The sequence below is a fragment of the Anser brachyrhynchus genome (genome assembly GCF_964034855.1).
Source record: "Anser brachyrhynchus genome assembly, chromosome: 2".
Classification (NCBI taxonomy): domain Eukaryota; kingdom Metazoa; phylum Chordata; class Aves; order Anseriformes; family Anatidae; genus Anser; species Anser brachyrhynchus.
The window spans coordinates 47,464,595-47,481,459 of record NC_137695.1 but is presented as its reverse complement, the minus strand read 5'-3'; the positions used below and the strand labels follow the sequence as shown (position 1 = coordinate 47,481,459).

At 42.2% G+C, this 16,865-nt stretch overlaps 1 long non-coding RNA gene across 1 annotated transcript; it reads left to right on the top strand.

Moving 5' to 3' along the window:
• The first annotated feature begins 580 nt into the window (after window positions 1-580).
• On the top strand, window positions 581-15,681 carry LOC308189890. Its single transcript, XR_013946705.1, has 3 exons — window positions 581-1,009; window positions 1,616-1,700; window positions 14,379-15,681. It is a non-coding gene; the product is annotated as an uncharacterized lncRNA (long non-coding RNA).
• Window positions 15,682-16,865: the final 1,184 nt, after the last annotated feature.

Sequence of the window (16,865 nt, the reverse complement as noted above, 5' to 3'; positions counted from 1 at the left end):
TAGGTTGGATATTAGGAAGAATTTCTTCACAGAAAGGGTGGTCAGGTATCATAACAGGCTTCCCGGGGAAGTGGTGAAGTTCTTACCCAGGCATTCAAGAAACCTGTAGCGTGGTGCTTAGGGACATGGTCTGGTGGTGGACTTGGTAGCATCAGGTGATGATTGGAGTTGGTGATCTTAAGGGTCTTTTCCAACTTAAATGATTCTGTGATTCTATACACAGCTTTGAACAGAGGTAAGCAATGAGCAGTCTGGTAGTCCCATCTCATAAAGCCATCTCATAGGTGAAAATGGAAGATGGGAGTGAGACAAAGTGTGCCTTAATCCTCCCTCCTTGTTCAAGGGTAACTCACTCTAAGGTTATGACAACTTGTTTACAGCAGAGTTTAGTAGGCCCAATGTTTCCTCGTGGGATTTTCAGGCTGCTGAACTAGGCTGGCACTGGCAGTGATCAGACACCTAATTCTGTTTCTGTGCTTTTGGGAGCCCCTTAAGACATCCATCTGCATCTTTTAGGAACAGGTTACCTGAAAGCTAAGCACTTCCTCTGAGCTGCCTGTATGTGGTTTGTGGTGCAATATTTTCTGTAGGATCCATTTTAGGAGCAGCTCAAGCTGAAGTTCACAGCAGCTGGACAGATGTGAGCCAAAGGAATGTATTAATTGATCCTTGAAGTGAGGCCAAGGATGGGGTCAGGGCCAGAGCAGGACTTGCCCATGGATTGCATGAAGGGGAAGGGCTCGGACTGCAGACAAAGGGATGCAGCATTTCTGGAGCTGTGCCTTTGACCGGGGGAAAGGCAGAAAGAAGGATCACAGCTGGGAAGGCAACACAGTGGGGAGCAAAGCTTCCAGCCAGTGGATGTTAAGCTCTGGAACAGGCTGTGATTTTTAAATGCCAGCTCTACTATGACAGACCAAACCCTTTCCAGCACTGCCCTGCCACCACAGATGATCAGCAGCTCTGAGTCACCTCTATGCACCGTGTCTGAGGATGGATGCCAAAAAAGGTAAAACAGAGAAATGCTAACACTTTTGAGAGTCTGAAATGTTGCCTTAAGTTCTTTGGGCGTCAGCATTCTTACCTGCAAGAGAAACAGCCCAACTCAGCAGCTCAGAATAATATTGTGAAATGCAGTCAATTAATGCTTGGAAAGCTTTGTGAGCTATTGAAAGCACCATATAAATGCTAAATATTATTATTGAATTACATTGTGATTGAAACAAATTGATTTGTTAGGAAAGTTTCAATGAATCATATTCATAACAAATTCTATTTAATTTACAACAGTGACTCATTAATTGGCTCTTCTGCTGATTTATTTATACATTCTGCTGAAAAGATAACTGATTTTAAGAATTAGATCTTAAGATAACTTGCCTTCAGAACTGTGGGATCAAGCATTTTGTAAGAAGTGTGGTACTATCAATCCATATTTAGATATCCCCTTTTCCATCAAATTTAATCCTGATGAAGGTTGTGCAAAGCACCTGCAATAAAATTTGCCCTTTTTGAGTTCTCTGAGCTTGCCTGAAAATGTGGTGCCTCTCCTAAAGACCAGCGCTTCATTAAATTTGATCCAAAATTAAATCTAACATTTTCTGATTCTCTGCAGGCTTCTCTGTGCAGGATGATTAGAAGCTGTGAAGTACTGAGTACTGGAAACCCATATTGTTCCTGGATGGAAACCACACATAAATGTGAGTACTTCCTTCAGGGGAACACTTCAAGCTACAGGATGGAAGAGATGAGGATGGCAGCGTGTCCTTGGTCCTACTGTGCCTCAGTTTCCCTCTTCACAACAGAGTCAGGGCTACATCCACATTGTTTTAAAAATGACATAGGACGTTTGGCTAGAAGGCACAACAGCGAGGGGTGGGAAGCATTGCCACTAGCACAGAGTACCAGAGCATGCCCCGCTGGGTGATCTCCTTCCATTTGTTTTGTTCTGCCAGTGCTATTGAAGACCAATGGATTTATCTCTCTTAAATAAATGAGGTCTGAGTGGCCACTGCTTTGCCTCATTCTCTTGCTGACCTCATAGAAGTGTGGACTGGAGTTTATGGCCCTAATTTAATCATGCTGATTTCCAGCCAAGGAGCTGACTGCATCTCCCTTTCCTCTCCCATTTCCTTCCTGAGTAGCTGAACCTCCTGGCCTGCCTCACTCTTACTAGCTGTGCTTCAGAGGTAGAACACTGGCTTTGAGGCTGACCCATGTCATCTTTTCCATCACAGGGCCAGCCCTCGAAAAAGACCTTCATCTGAAGGCAGTGACATTCCTGGCCATGCGCTAGCTTGGGGATTTCAGTGGTGGGCTGCTGGCCAGATCAAGCACATAGAGAAGACACAGTTGTGTTTCCAAACCAGAACCAGACACAGCTCCAAAGACACACAGAAAGAAACCACCTTCTCAGGAGTGTCCAGGGAAAGGACAAGGAGCAGCAGCGGAACAGGAGACTAGGAGGTGGTAGCATCTCTGTCCTTGCAAATAACCAAGGACAAAAACCAACCAGACAAGGCCCTGGGCAACCTGCTCTGCTTTGTGGTTAGCCCTGCTGGAGTGGGAAGTTGGACTAGATGATTTTAGAAGTTCCTTCCACCCAAAATATTTATATGATTATACCTCCTAACCTGGAAAGGGACAGCAGATTTTCACCTGCTCTCTTCTTCCATTTTGGCAAGGCTCACTCACAGGTTTTCATCCCTCAATATTTGGTTTACTGAATAATCAGAGCTGTCAGGCAGTGTCTCAAGTCCTGCAAATAGTTCTGCAGCTCCCCAGCAGGCAGTGCCTGCCCCTCCTTACCCTTAGGACAGCCTTTCAACAGAGTTAATCTAATTTCAGTATCAGGGACCTGAATTTCACCTTAAAACTGGTTACCTCAGAGGGGTTCATTCAATCAGGAAAAGGAATTTCAGGGAGCTCTTTCCTAGTCACAAAGCCCCTGGTCCAGCATTTCCATGAGCTATGGTAGTTCATATCAAACACTTGTTATTAACAGCAGCATGTTAATGACTGGCTCCAAAGCAAAACACAGCCAAGATTCAGGGGACTAGTATTTAACTGCTGCAGGAAGTTGCAAAGAGGGTGTTTCTTTTGGAGGCAACAGGAAGATTATGCTTTTTTTTTCTTTTTTTTTTTCTATTGATGTTGCACTGAGGGAGGGTAGCAGAAAAGATTGGCTGGAGGGAGAGGAGAGAGGAGGCTGGGTTGCAGGAGGGAGGAAAAAGGGACAAGAAGGACAAAGTTGTGCTGTGAAGAGCTTGTCAGAGCACTCTTACATGTTTGAGCTGGCTTCAGGGAAGAAGCACCTCACTTCTCAGAGAATTTGCCTACTCCTAATCTAAAGCAGAAAATCAAGACTCAGCAAACAGATAAAGGCAAAATGAGATATGAGAAGTTTTTAAAGAGGGCTTCCAAGAGACTGTTAAAGAAAGTGGAAAAATTTGTGTAAACCAGGTGTAACAGGATGACAAATGTCCTGATCACCAGGATCAATAGTGCTACAGCTCTAGACAGAGAGGATCTCCTACACAAGGGATGTCCTCTCTCCTCCTCCCCAGCCTGCGGAGACCCCGTGGGTACCTGCAGCCCACCCACCAGGGATGTGGGAGCTGGTCGTGTGCCAGCGAGGTGGGACAGGGTCACATGGGACTGCACCATGAAGGCTGGCACAGCCTGGGATGCATGTTTAGGACCATGGACACTGCAAAAAACTATATCAGAATCTAATAATTCTGCTACTGTTGGTGTTGCTTTCACTTAGAACCATGGCACCGTCTGGCAGAGGCATATTGCCCATCATTAACACAAAGGTTTCTCAAATTAAAAAAAAAAAAAAAAAAAGAGGAAGGCAAGTACCAGCAATTCTCAAGAATTTTATACTTTTTTTTTTCCAAGACTGGAAGAAACAAAGTGATACTTCTGAAATAACAGGAATGAGACAGTTAAAGTGTTGTATAAAGGCTGCCTTTAAAACCTCCTTTTTATTTTCTGATCATCATTTTTGATCTTCTTCAATCAAATGGAACATCACTTATGAACTGATGAAAAGAGTTCCTTCATCTGGTTATTAACTCCTTGATGAAAGACCTGTTAAAAGTGCATTGTTCATTTGCAGGACTTTGGAAAATATTGAAAATGAACTAAATTCTTTATGAGTTACGTGGTTTCTTTGCAAGTTTTAATTGGGCACACGTATTGGAAAAGCAGACCTGTTACGGTTGCAAAGATGGGAAGAGTGTCATGCAGTTACCATTAAAATAAATGAGTTATTAAACTCCTCATTTCCTTCTTCACTGCATGTGTAAATTCCCCTCTAAATGACAGCGATCTGAGAGGTAGAAGAGACAGCTAGAGCTAAAGTAGGGCTAGCTAAAAATTGAAAATTTTCTATCCTAATAGATACCAAATCATTTTTTGAAGTTAAGACAAAATTTTACACAAAGATGGGGTCTTCCTTGACCAGCAAAAACCCCACAAGGCTGGGTTTTTTGGGCCATTAGCAGTGCAGGCGATCCAGCTCCCTGCTGAACACAGTCCTGAAGCCCAGGAAGCCCAGGTGATATCTGAGGTCTCCCTGAAACCTTACAACCCCACAGCCACTGTGTTATTCATCTTGTTCCCTACAGGGGACTGGATGCAGCCCGGCAGCAGGTAGGGGAGGAGAAAATGCCACCAGAGGGGAGCAGTGGGATCCCTTCCCACCCGGTGGACACCACCATGGCCAGTGGACAAGGGAAGGGTACAGGACGACACCCAGATGTCTTGTCCTGCTTTAGATGTTTCCTCAGGCAGGGCAGAGATGACAGTTAGGGGCAGGCACAGAAGGTAGAAAGGAATGCACACCTCATCCAGTGCCACTGCTCTTCAAAGGCTTTGGTTTTGGACGTACAACCAACAGGAGACAACAGGGAGAGAGAAAGGACAAGGACCCAGTCCTTTGCTGAGGTCTCAAGGTTAGAGACGGGCAAGTGTTTCTCTTAACTTTATACCAGAAAAATAAAAAATAAAAAGTCAAGACTTGGACAACAGCCTTTATTCAACAGTGTCACATGTCAGAATGTTTCAGTTCCTGCCTCTCTGAAAAAACAGGGTGAAAACAAGAAAAACTTCAATCTTCTCCTCCATATTGGTAAAATGTTTATATATTTTTTTGGTATGTTTAAAGCTCATGCTTAGACTAGAAGGCTCCTTAAAATAAATGTAGTCTGCTTTTTCTACCATGAAAATATTTTTAGTTGAGCTAAACATTTGACCCAAATCACTTTTTTTTTCTCACGAGAAGCAAACAAACAAACAAAACCCAACCACAACTAAAACTAATTGCAGAAACAAAATCTTTTTTTCCAATCTCTTTGTTAGACCAGTGTACTATGAAACAACAAAAAAAAAGCCAACTCACAATCACAAGTAATAGCGCAACAGGGAAGGAATACCTGGCCTACATTTAAGATGGTTGACTCTCCTTTATGTGATGCCTTGGATTTCTATTGATCTTGGAGATTTAACCACTCAGCATCTATTAACTTCAGGGCATTAAATGCCCAGCTGTGCTGGAAAAGAGGGTGCTAAGTAGCTGCATTTATAGCTACACTTTCATACATAGGCATTTGATTTTCTCTTCTGAGTAGGTTGGAAAGGTAGGTCGTTTGCCAAATGGCTGTACACATTTTCTTGTTTTGAAAAAATTTGTTAGGATAATGATCGTGGCCCTACTGGCCAGAAGTTGCTTCTATTGTATTTTCCATTTAATTCTGGGTGATTGGTCCTGCAGTGGTGCTGGAATGGCAAACATCTGTACTCTGATCTAATTCCTCCCAATCTGGCCACACTTTTACCATATTAAATAGTGTCTTTGAGGAGAGCACAGAGTTAAAAATAAGATCCTTGTGAAGTGAAAAGCTTATAAATGCTTAAATGCTTTTTTAATAAAAGGAAATTGCTGCAGGAAGTGATTCCTTATATCCCAGGCTCTGTCAATTGTTTCCAATCAGTGCAGCTTGGGGTAGCTATTATCTCTCTAAGCTGTATTAATGTATTTGTTGTTGCTGCCTTTCCTTTTAAACTAATCTATAGGTTAACTTGTGGTTCTGCTGTTTAGCTTGTGGTTTGTTCATCGTAAAAGCTGTTTTGTGGGGTTCCTTTCACAACTCTAATCCCTCACAGTAGCACATAAACATCTCACTTCTCATTCCTCCCTTGACAGTTGACAATTAGCAGGATGTGGTACTCTGAAATGCTTCTCCTGTCCCATTTGCCCAACCACTCTTCCTTCCCCTGAACCCAAAGAGAAGGAGGACAGACATTCGTTCACCCTGAGGGTCTGAGCCCTTCCATGTAGAGCCACATCTGCATAGACCTGTGTGCTGATACCCACCACCAGGAGCAGCTCAGGGCATGGCCAACAGCATAAGAAATGGGACACAGGCCTGCACAGAACCCCACAGTGGGCAGCAGTCTGGGGACTACCTGAGACCAAGGTTTGATTTGGATTGCCAGACTTCAATAATCAGCTTTAGGTTAGCTTGCTTCCTCCAGTGAAATAGTCTGTTCTTCACACTTCTGGTCTCCAGAGAATCCTGTGGCAAGGAATCCCATGGATTAAACTATGTATTCAGTGAAAACACGCCTCCTCTGAGTTTTCTTTAAGGCTGCACTGACATGAGCACTGGCACAGATTGACAAACAGAGTCAACTTCTGTCTGTACTGCACCAGAAAAATAGCTCTTTATTGACAACAAGTTTTGTACCGAGACACTTGCAAGTGCAGGTGTACGTGATGACGTACAAACAGATGCACAGGTGACCAGACACCAAGAAGTCTTGGCATAGTCACGCAGGACATGAGGGACAAGAAAGAAATGGAGATTTTGTGGGGAATGTTCTACTTTATGGATGCCCTTAAAAAAGAGGCTGGGTCATGCTTCTCGCTGTCTCATCCCATGGAACCATTCGGGAATTGATGTTTCATGGGCTTTGTTGTTATGTTCTGTAGTCTCACAAATATCTCAGCCCAAGCAGACAAATGTGTTATAATAACTTTTTAACTGGCAAAAAAACCTCAAGGCAGTAGCTTGTGGCTGGAAGAAAATAAGAAAATCTCTTCCTAAAAGTTTGTAAAAATAATAATTTGATTCAGTGCACCAGGCCAATAAAAGCATGTCACCTCCAGTATTGATGACAAACGTGTCTCCTGCTAGAGGCTGGTACTGATGAATGGACAGCTTCCAGTCCTCAGCCAGTGACTGGATGGTGCCATTTCCAACTCTTCCAGCAGCTTCAGTCAGCCATTTTTTAATAAACTCTATTACTACAAATCGATTCCTGCTTTCCTTGAAAACATGGATTTCTGTCCCTTGGCCATTGAAAGGGACTATTCATGTGAATGAAGGTTGTAGGCCATCCCTTTGGTTTATAGCTACGTACTGTCTGTTGGGCAGTCCCACAGCATGACTGTGAGCGTGCAACCAGCTGCACAGGAGAGCCACAGAAAGAAGAGGGTGCATGTGTAAGTACCACAAGCCAGAATAATCTCTACAGCCTTATAAGGAAGGAAATGTGAAACAGCGCATCTAAGATGGGATACGGACCGCAAACACGCTGTTCTATCATTGAATGCCAAAGGTTGATTTGCATGCCTCATTTTAAATAATTAAACAGCAAAATGGTGTTGCCATCTGCCAATGTCCATCTGGTGGAGGGAACACAAAGCCCTGAGTGAGAAGCTGTCACCGAGCAAGATCCACTCAGTAATACGGGAGATCCCAGCAAGCAGCTCACAGATGCCTTGCGGTGCTGTCATCTCTTCGTCTCAGAAATAGCTGGCAGCCCTGATAGCCCCTGTTTAAACGAGGTTACTGGTAGAGCATGTATCCTTTCCAGTACGGACAGAAAAGTGGCTTTGTAGCATATCCACACATTGCAATAAATGTTTTGTCATCACAAGCGCTATATGGCATTTGTAAATGCAGGGACATGCCTAGCTTCAATACCCTTGTTCAACTGCGGCTACACTCATCCCTGCAGTGTTAAAAAAGAAAAAGAGCAGCCAGAAAGAGGTCTAGAAGGTGATGATAATGTTCTGAGACACAGAAAGGTCTCTGTGAGGAAGGATTCAGAAGGTTCAGACTGCATTTTACACAAGAGAAAAATAAGAGGTGACCTGAAAGAGGTAGCAAAACAATGAAAAGTGCAGAGAAGGCAACCTAGCCATTCTCAGTTACCCTTTCAAATACCTTTTCAAATGAGAGTGAACAGCAACCAAGTGAAATTAAAAATACATTTTATACACATCAAAGGGAATGCTTGGGCTGGTTCATGGCTAGTTGTTATTGTGGCACAAAGCAGATTTGTTGAACTAGAAAATTGCAGTAAAGTATTTTTCTTGATGTTTCTTTAACTTCAGGAGCTCATTTGTTTTAGTAATGTTATAGAGTTCAAAGACATTTGTACACGTATTTAAAGCATGCACAGCTATATAAGCACAGGTACCAAACCACAGAGGATATTGTCTTTCCAGCTACATGCCATGCTAGTGTGAGTAAAGCCCATTCTGGGGAAGAACCATTTCTTTCACCTGACAGTAGATTCCATCAGGGACTACTGCACAACTGCAGTAGTGACTCTCTGGACAAGCAGAATTGTAGGCCTACATTTACAAAGGTTTACATTTGCAGAGCATCCTCAGTCTCCCTTTGTAGCACTCCCACAGAACCTTACTGCTACAGGGCACTGAAAAATGCTAGCTGGCACTAGAAGCCGATGGGAACTGAGGGCACCTGCCCTTTGGCAAAAACAGGCTCATCACTTTCCAAAGTCAAAATAATACAGTGCTATTACTAGCTGTGATAAGGAAGGAGCTTATTCTAGCAAAGAATACATCTTTCAGTATGCGTTCCCCCACTATTATCTGTGTTGCAAGAATGCCACAGCGCGCCTGCCACTGTGTAGATGGGCACATAGAAAGAGATATCTCTGCACCAGATAGCATCACTTCTTATTGAAAACGGCCAGCTGAGTGCATTTCCGCACATCACGGTGACACCAGCTTCATCCAGTTTCGGATTCCCATCTTACAAACCCAGCGGCATGACACTGGGAGGGGCTAGCAACTGCAAACAGATGGAAAAAGTAGAAGTGGCAAGGAAGTCTTTGAGGTTCTCTGTGAGGAAATTTGTGGGGATTCTGTTTTCTTTAACACTGTTCACCTGTAACCAAAGGAAACGGACAGGTGAAAGCAAGTCAAAGCTGTTCAAGTCTCTAGTAGTCCACTTTGCACCAGGCATGCAATATTTCTTCCTGAAGTTATAAGGAGAGAGATCACTGAAGCAATGTTGGAGAAGTCTGTTAGGCTTCAGGGAGCACAGCACCTGTGCTGCTCTGTCCCACTATTTTATCTATGTATTTACACATCCACACTCTAGCTTTTTGCTTTTTTTTCATGCAAAAATATAACTTCATATTTCCAGAAAAGAACAGCAAATCTTGTTGTCATTTTAAGGTAATTGCTGTTGTTAATTGAGGTTCAGCCAGAGCGCAAGTGGTAGTCAATCTTGTCCCGATGAGTTTTCTTTCTGAGCTTTCTGGTTTCTTGGCCTCTAGTTGCCATTGCTGGGGATGAGCGGACTTCTTCCTCCTGCAGAACAAGCATCACTGCTGGTGCTGTAGGAGAAGCTGCATCCCTGGCTCTAAGTGAAGTGAGCCTGCTGTGATGTATTTTAAACCATTATAACAGTATTTGGCACTTTCCATTTAAAAGGCAAGTGCTAAAATAAATTGAGGCAACTTCTTGTTTAGATACTGGAAAGTTGCAGGATAAGGAAGGAAAAAAGCAAAACAAAGCTAAACAACCCAGACCAGCCAGAATCCAAATCTGTTTAAAATCTCCCCTATCTATTTAAGTTACTGTACTAGCTCAGCTCAATATCTAAAACAAAGAAAATGAATTATGGAACAGTACGAGGAGAGCTTGTTAATTTTCCCACTGATGCGCTGTGAAATGAAAGCTTTATTCTAAGAATATCATATCCTCAGGGCTCTGTCTGGAGAGATGCTGACAAATACAAATGTCCTTACGGTTTTTCTTTTATTCTTGCTTTATGGTGTATTCCAGACAGATTTCCAAAATGATATATAATAATATATAATCTGTAGTTGTGGTTTGGTGGAGTTCAAGGCTGTGATTTTCCAGGACATAACCATGCCCTGTTTGAAAATGGAAGATCAAGTGCATGTAATGAAAGGCAGATCAAATTCTGGAAGAATTTGTTTATTTCTTAATCAATATTAATATATGTGACTTTAATTTTTCAGCATCTTTTCTCCTGTTACGTACCAAAGGAACAAGCAGCTTTACATTTTTATAGAGTCTTTCATCAAGAAGAATTCAGAAGTGTTTTACAAACCTTGGACAAAATTCCTCTTTGATCAACACTGAGAATCTCTTAATCTGTGGTGCAAATCTCCGTTGCACTTTCTGTGCCTTTTTCTGCACATAGGACTTCCATCGATTTCTGCAGGAATCGTGTGTGTGAAACAAGTGCAGAATGTGTAATGGCAATCTGCACTGCAGATAAAAAGGAAAAAAATATTGTACATGTATGGATTCATTGCCCATCACAGAAACACACCACTGCTAGATTAGACCTTACTTGTCTTATATTAAAATAAATAAATAAATAAATAAATAAATCTGGTCTTACTCTCTAACTATGAAATGTTCTGTGGCGTTGCAGAATAGGATGTTCCTTAAAGAAGGAATGCTAAGCATATTTGTTCCTGTACAGAAATTTACTTTGTCACAGGGAGCCTTCACTTCCAGGTCCTTTGAATCTCTTCCTAAAAGCAGAGGGGAAGGTCTTGCTGCCAGTTCCTGGTGGGCAGCTGCTCTGAGGCAAGTGCTGTGGGTGCAAGAACCTTTCTCAGCCCTAACCCTCTTTCACAGCAAAACCTCTTGGACCCTGCCTATTGCAAGCAACAGGAGAAGACTCCCATAATTTCCAGAGCTTCAGTACTGTATGTGTGCGAACCTTGCTGAGCTGGATGCTAGTTTGGAGTCTTGAAAAGTCCCTCTGGAGATTCCTGCAGAAATTTTAAATTTGGAGATGCCCTCCATATTTTAGTTTTCCTGTCTGTAGCTAAATCAGGAGGTGCAGAGAAGATGCAGGAAACTGAGTTTCCCAAACTAATTCCAGGTTTGACTGGGGCAAAATCCTGAGTTATCTCTGTTTGGTGCAGCTCTTTCATCCTTAGAGCTAATGTTATGTTTCTGATTGGGGTTTACAAATGCCCACGAACACTTTCTTTTTCAATCATCAGAAAATGGTGAGCAACATCCCACTGAGGTGAGTAGAGAAACCAAAGTTACCATTAATTCTGCAGACACTTCTATTCAGTAATCAAGATTTCAATCCTTGTGTTGAACTATAAATCTCAGGCCATGTCATTTCCTACTTTAGTAAGACATTCTGTTTCTCATGAGAAGAACCATACTTTTTAATAAGAAAATCATTCAGAATTAAATGTCCCTTAGGGATGCTTTTTGAAAAAGTAAAACAACTCACTTGCAAAGACAGGTGTAATAATGTGATGAGGGATCTTTTAACTACTTCACGTATCAATGTGAACAATATTGATTTATCTCAAAATACAGATCTACAGAGTCGTGTTAATTTATCACACTGGATGAGCTGCCCTGATGAGTTTATCCCTGTGTTTAAACCCCTTTCCCTTCCAAATGGTGGAGATTGCTGTTTAAGTGATCACTTTTCTTTTGTTTCTTCCTGATGATACATCTACATCTGAGTTTGTATTTATGCTTTTAACACGTTTGCTAACAGGGTTGCCAGTAGTATTGACACCACTAGCAGCAAAAGTTCATGTTCTATTAGTGTTGTTAATCACATGTGTTAGAAACATGATTGCACAATGCAAATGTAATCCTATCCACAACTGCTTTCCTTTGAATTGCCAGCCTAAAATAGCCCTAATCACACACTGTAAACTTAAAGGGGGATAGAGGTCAGTAGGAACTCATTAGGAACCCTTTCTTCAAGTGTCCTTGAAAGCCCCAGGCCTAGCAAAGCCCTTGCCAAGGTCGACAAGCTGAGCCCACACTCTGGTTGCAGACCATGAGGCAGCAGTGCAAGGTACTGCTGTGACATTGCTCCTCTCCTGGAGTCCTCACGCCAGCCTCTGAAACTTTACCTTCAGTTCTTCAACTTGCTTGACATTTAGAGGGAAGATTTTGAGGAGAAGCTGTGGAAATCTTAAGTAACACGATGCAAATAATTAAAGTTAGTGATAATTTGGTGTTTTTCATCTTCAAAGTGCTTTACAAACATTAATTAGGTGTGCTCAGTAAAACCCTGTAGAGTGGAAGCCACTCAATCCCTGTCTTCTGTGAAGTGACTTCCTTCACTGTTCCCTGCACACTATTTTTAGTACCTGCAAAAGCTTGCCTCACGTTTCCTTGCTTTCTCTTCACATGGCACACACCTTTTCCGTGATGAAAGCCATACCGGCTTAGTAATGGGGAAGGGGGGGGAAGGTTTTAAAATTAAATAGTCTTTTAAAACAGCAATTAGCTTGGATTTTCCTGGAAGAACTGAGGCATATGAAGATCAGAGGCAAGGCACCTTCGTACCTTGCACAGCCTCCAAGCCTTCAAACCTTCCGTCCCCTTTGAACATGAAAAGCTCTGTTCCAGGCGCACCAAGAGGTGGATCTGCGGGCTGATGGTCAGCATGAGCGTGCATCCCACTGTGAACAAAGCTGTGGCGAATTTCAGTGCACGCCCAGCTTCCAGGTTTCCTTGCCCAGTAACGGGCCTAAAAATATGGCCGCAGGGAGGAGGATGTTATCTTCATGGCACTGACACCTCTTTGTCACAGAGCTCTGCTTCTTCCTCAGGTTCAGGAATACGTCCGTCTTTCTGGAGTCTCGTGTCCATGAGGAGACAGACTCAATATTTTTTTCAAATTGTCTTTTTTTGGGACACAAATAAACAAATTTTGGTTTAGATCTTTTATCACAGCTGCTCTTCTTGCAAGACTATCTGCTCGGCCCTGGACTCAGTAGGCTCAGCTCCTACTCCGGGAGAGCTGCTGGGGTATTCCCTACAGAAGCAACCCCATTCTCCCATTGCCTTCCTCTTTTCCTTTGGTAACTGCTACAACAGATGTGTTCAGCTTATTCAGTGCTGTGCCCAGACTATGTGGCTGGGCTCCTGATGACCTTCTTCAAGCATTACTTTGTTGTAGTCATGGTGTATGTTACCATGCTGTTCAGGCACCAAATCTTCAATTGACTTACCTACCTGCCTTTCATCAACCTGGTATTTCCTTTCCCAAAGTAATGGGATAGCCTCCCTACTACAAGTGGGAACACACAAACAAAGATGGAGACTTTGTGGATCTCAATTCAGGAAGTGCCTTCTGAAAAGAAAAAGGTGTGTTTTTTTCTTTTTTCTTTTTTTTTCTTTTTTTCTTTCTTTCCTTTCCTTAACTTTTTATTTTTTTTCCTACCTGTTTGTAGAGAGGACAAATAAGCAGGTAGTCCAAAATTATCTTATTGATTCAGTCTGGCCAACCCAAAAACTAGTAACAATGCACAGCTCTCCTGGTTGCGCACCAGCCTGTGAAGAAAAAGCCCAGGGGACAGCTGTATTCCTGTTTTTCTGTATGGCTTCACAAAATCATTTTTCTTCTCGGTGTCTCGGGTCCCCACATGACAAGGTGATGAGGGAATAAATGGTGGAGGGTGGGAGAGGAGCGGAGGTGAATTGCCAAGTTCATTTAGAAAGGCACCACGGAGGCTTTGCAAATACTTACAGATTTCCCAACCATTGCACTACGTTAGATTTTACTGCTTCCCATTAACAATAGCTTGACATCACTTCCTGGAACAAAAAGAATGTATTAAACTAAGTATTTCCTTTATAACACGTAGTTACTCAGCTACTTATTTTTGGCTAGCAATGCTAACTTGAGCTCTTGTTTTGACTCCATTTCCTGACCAGCCCCAATGTATTGTCTGTCTTCGAGCATAATCTTAAAATAGTCTAGTTCGTCCTCTGGGAAAGCAGGCACTGGTGAATTTACACACTTATCTTGAAAATGTTTAGATCTTCAGAACTGTTGCAGAAAATATTTGCTGTGCAATTTATGTTACACTTGAATCTTAAAAAAAACAAAAGGAAAAAGTAGTTCATCAAAAGAAATTGTATTTGTTTAGTCTTTCAGATATTAGTTGTATCTCTACAGAATTACCCGAAACTCCAAAAGAAAACAACATACCTCCCCAAAATGCTGTGTAATAACGCCCTGCTGTGTGCCTGTAACAGTCTTATGCATATCACTTTGGGTTTTCTACAGGAGCATGAGGTGCCTGGCATAAACAGCTCCAGCTTCAACACTGGGAATGCAGCTACTGAATGAAGTCCCACGAAATTGCTTCATAACAATATTTTTTCATTGGTGAAAATACATGATTTGGTGACAGTAACATGGTTTGAAAATTTCTGTGGATTATATGTGTTACTGCAAACACTGTTTTCTGGTAAAAACAAGTTGAGCCTTTCATTTTAGTATTGAAAAAAAAAATGCTACTTCTGTTCTAACATTTCCTTCAATTTAGTTTTTAATTTAAAAACTTCTGGATGCTGAAGACACAGAAAAAAATATTTAATCTGAGGCTGAAGAAAATGTTACAGCTAACTTAAAATGGTTACCAAAAATGCTGGAAATCATTCATTGCAGGTCAACTGCAAATTAATTTCTCCCATCATTTTTCAGCCTAGCTAGGAAAAATCAAAATGTCAGTTATTCACACAGCTCTGCTATTGATTCTTGTCATTGTTCTTTATCTGATGGCTTCATATAGCAAAGCAAGGCAAGCTGGAGAAGACAATGGGGACTTAAACCTATTGTAACTCCAGTAGGATTATATGGGCTTACATTACATATTTGTTTGTCTCACCAGGCCTTCAGTTACAGCCAAGGGGCAGTTATTTCTTAATAAATCAGTTGCTTGTGATCACTTGTCCATACCTTTTCCTTTTCACAACTCCATGTAAAGGATGTCAGCATAAATGAGAAGAATGCCCCATTAAGTTCATAATACATAAGACCTTCCAACTTCACCTCATCATTAAAATCGTTACAGACCTCCAGAGCCGTCTTTGAACTCACCTTGCTTTGCTAGATAAAGGCCAGCAGGTGAAGAGTCACAACAGCAACAAACACAAGCAAAGGAGATTTGAGAGAGGTTCTATTTCAGAAAATGATTATTGTTCACGTAATGCCATTTCGGGGCATGGCATTTTATAGGCGACCAGGAGAGCAAGCATTAAATACAAAGGATATTTTTTAAAAAACCTCAAGTGGGATTTTTGTCTGTTTTTGACTGTTCATTCGCAGTTCCGAGGATGCTGCTGTGAAGAGCTCTTCCAGCTGTGAGCCATGAAGTACAAGTGGTGAAACACCCATGAAGTCAAAGGTTTCAAACTTCGAGTTCATAACAGCAGTGTTGACATCTGTGCTGCATCTGAAAGAACATTCCCACCACATGGAGATGTTGGGTTTGTTGTTGTTGTTGTTGTTGTTGTTGTTTTCCTTTAATAAAAAGCCCTTTTCAAAGACACAGTGGAGGCATTTTCTCTGGGAGACAGCAGCGTGATGTCCAGCATTTGTCAGCAGCAGACTGCAGTCTGATGAGACAGAATATCTGAAGTGACTTTAAACTCAGACCTCACGTGTGATTCCATCACCAACACCTGCAGGGGCCCACAGCCATGCACAAGTGCTCTGACAGGCATACACACAATTAATGTGAACTGGAAGAGGAGTTACTGGGCTAAGGGGGGATATCACTGAGCAACTCTCTTCTGAAGGGATTCTTTGCAGTCCATGAGTGGAACAGTCTTTTAATTGGAAGAACCCCCAATATTTTTTTTGTCTGGTCTTAATTAGTGTGTCCTTAGTCCTTTGCCAGCTTCTGCCTGCTGAAGCCTTTGTCTCACCACTTGAGACATGCAACCGAGAGATGGGAGTGGTTTTGTGAAGTTCTACTTTGGAAAATTCAGAATTAAGCCTTTATAAAACACACTTTCCACTCTGAAATGCAGCATGAAAATGTAGAGCTCCACGTATAAAGCCAGAAGTATTGTTTTGATTAAATACCTGGTTAGTCATTTAGCATCTCTCTACACGTTGTGCCATATATCTGCATAATTTAGAGCATAGTAGATATTACACATGTGGATATGGGGGGGTTTTAAAGTTTTTGTGGGCTTTCTTGGTTTTATTCACTGCTTTATCACTATACTTTTTCCTGCCAGGCTGATTTCTAAGCTCCGCTTTGTCTTTTTTAGGAAAAATATCACAATACCTTAAAATATCATGATATTGATCTCAAATAACATGCAGCTTGACCCTGTAGAGACTCCTTTGCCTCAATAGCAGGAAAGAACAGGTACTGCATGGCAGCTCTGCCCTATCTCACTCACCTTCCATAGGAGTAAGTCCTGCATCTCAACCAATAAATAAAGCATATTATACGGTTCCTCTCCTTCCTCCTCTCTTTCCAAGAACATCGCCTTGCTGTTAAAAATTACAGCAAACCTGCATCCACTTTTCAAGCAGAGACCTCCAACAGCAGAAAGAGCCTTCAGGGAGGATGTCAGGCGAGTGATGACCTTCCTCATGCCAGGCAGTGGGGATGAGAGTGGAGGCCACAGCGGTTTGTGCCCTGGTTGAGGTGAGGCTCCTTGGAGAGGGTGACAACCTGTGGCTGGGACCTCAAGGGAAAGGTCAGGACCGCTGGGGGTGGCAGGGGGATTTCCACTTGATCGTTTCTTGTCT